Source organism: Ascidia mentula, assembly GCF_947561715.1.
Source record: "Ascidia mentula chromosome 2 unlocalized genomic scaffold, kaAscMent1.1 SUPER_2_unloc_21, whole genome shotgun sequence".
NCBI lineage: Eukaryota > Metazoa > Chordata > Ascidiacea > Phlebobranchia > Ascidiidae > Ascidia > Ascidia mentula.
In genome coordinates, this window is record NW_028113667.1 from 1 (window position 1) to 2,500 (window position 2,500).

At 63.2% G+C, this 2,500-nt stretch overlaps 1 non-coding gene and 1 pseudogene across 1 annotated transcript; both read right to left on the reverse strand.

Moving 5' to 3' along the window:
• LOC145915762 (large subunit ribosomal RNA) lies at window positions 1–1,899 on the reverse strand (annotated as a pseudogene; the record flags this gene model as incomplete).
• Window positions 1,900–2,145: 246 nt separating this feature from the next.
• On the reverse strand, window positions 2,146–2,299 carry LOC145915746 (5.8S ribosomal RNA). The gene has a single exon (XR_014404074.1). It is a non-coding gene; the product is annotated as a 5.8S ribosomal RNA (ribosomal RNA).
• Between the last annotated feature and the right edge of the window lie 201 nt (window positions 2,300–2,500).

A 2,500-nucleotide genomic window follows, 5' to 3' on the forward strand; every position in this document is an offset into this window, starting at 1 on the left:
CGTTGCCGCGCCAGGCGCCGGAGCGCCGATCTCCGTGTCGAGGTTCGGGAATATTAACCCGATTGCCTTTCGGTCCGCCGGGGCAACGACGAGCATCGCCCCGCTTCAGAACGGCATTCGCCTATCCCTTAGGGTCGACTGACCCATGTTCAACTGCTGTTCACATGGAACCCTTCTCCACTTCGGCCTTCAAAGTTCTCATTTGAATATTTGCTACTACCACCAAGATCTGCACCGGCGGCTGCTCCACCCGGGCTCGCGCCCTGAGCTTCGACGCCCGCCGCCGCGGCCCTCCTACTCGTCGCAGCGTAGCGCACCGGCGTGCTCGCACCGCCGCGACGGCCCGGTATAGGCCCGACGCTCCAGCGCCATCCATTTTCAGGGCTGATTGATTCGGCAGGTGAGTTGTTACACACTCCTTAGCGGATTCCGACTTCCATGGCCACCGTCCTGCTGTCTAGATCAACCAACACCTTTTGTGGGCTCTCATGAGCGTCGCGTCGGGCGCCTTAACCGGGCGTTCGGTTCATCCCGCATCGCCAGTCCTGCTTACCAAGAGTGGCCCACTTGGCACTCGCATTCCATGCCCGCCTCCAGCCGAGCGAGCCGGGCTTCTTACCAATTTAAAGTTTGAGAATAGGTTGAGGACGTTTCGTCCCCAAGGCCTCTAATCATTCGCTTTACCAGATAAAACTGCGACCACCGAGCGCCAGCTATCCTGAGGGAAACTTCGGAGGGAACCAGCTACTAGATGGTTCGATTAGTCTTTCGCCCCTATACCCAAATTTGACGATCGATTTGCACGTCAGAATCGCTACGGTCCTCCACCAGAGTTTCCTCTGGCTTCAACCTCCTCAGGCATAGTTCACCATCTTTCGGGTCCCAACGCGCACGCTCTCGCTCGACCTCTCCGGCAGAGCGGACGAGATCGGCCGGTGATGCGGCCGTCCAGAGAGACGGCATCTCACCTCCGCCGGACCGCGCCGACATTCACTTTCACTGCGCCCATGGGTTTCGCACTGCCCCGTGGCTCGCGCGCACGTTAGACTCCTTGGTCCGTGTTTCAAGACGGGTCGGGAAGGTGGCTGACGTTAGCCGCGGACCCCGTGCGTCTCGCGCGGCGCTGCCCACCCCGCAACCGACACGCCGCAACTGGGCACTGAGCACAGTCCCCAACCGGCGACGCACCGGCTCGGACGGGACGCCCGGCCCACGAAGGGCAGACGCGGCGATCCCTCCTCGCCCGGGCGACGGGCCGACGTGTCCGCGCGCCTATAACACCCACCCGGGGGCGGGCTACCCTTGCGCGCGGCCTTCTCGCCGCCTCCCCGACGGTCGCGGCCTTCGCACGGCGCTAGTGCGCTGGAGCTGCTCGGAGGACAGCGCGAACGACGGGCCGCAAGGCTCCGCACGCCCACACGCTCCGCTCGGCTTCAGCTGAAAGCGTCGCGCGACTCGACAGGCCCTCCCGTTTGCCTCTCGACGGTTTCACGTACTCTTTAACTCTCTCTTCAAAGTGCTTTTCAACTTTCCCTCACGGTACTTGTTCGCTATCGGTCTCGCGACAGTATTTAGCCTTAGATGGAGTTTACCACCCGCTTTGGGCTGCATTCCCAAACAACCCGACTCTGGGAAGACGCAGAGCGCGCGCCCTCGCCGCCACCATGGGCCTGACACCCGCACCGGGACGAGGCCTCGATCAGAAGGACGCGGGCGGCGAACGACGTACGCGCAGCGAATTCCTTACGCCACAATTCCACGCGCCGCAGAGGCGCGCGGATTCGGCGATGGGCACTTCCCACTTCACTCGCCGTTACTGGGGGAATCCTCGTTAGTTTCTTTTCCTCCGCTTAGTAATATGCTTAAATTCAGCGGGTAGCCTCGTCCGACCTCAGGCCGATAATCCAGTGCCTCGTTTGCGAGAGACACGCGCGCGCCACCGAAGCTCGTGCGAGCGCCGCGCCCGAACGCGAGCCGTGCTGCTCCGGGCCGGGATCCTCTTCGAGGCCGACTCGTAACGAGACGCACGCCGCGTTCGGTTTCGCGCGCTGACACTGCGTTCGTGCTGTCCTGGGCGGGACGACCGTGGCAACGGCCGACACCGCACCGGCCCGACGCGTCGCCGCGCGGGAACGTTACAAACGCGACCCCTGAGGCGGGCGTGGCGCCGGGATTGACCCGGTGCCGCAATTTGCGTTCAGAACGTCGATGCTCAATGTGTCCTGCAATTCACATTAATTCACGCAGCTAGCTGCGTCCTTCATCGACTCGCGAGCCGAGTGATCCACCGCCAAGAGCCCTCCGTGACTTCGTCAGTTGGACAAGCGCGACCCAGCCGGATTGCACAGTCGAAAAAGCGGTGGCCGAGCGGTCGCCAGCCGTAGGCGACGCATGAAGCCAGCCTGGCACATGGCCACGGCACTCGGCGCAGAACGAAACAGGGTGACCGAAGTGCAATCGCGTGCGCCTCAACAGCGACGAAGGGCGTGCGCGGCCCGCC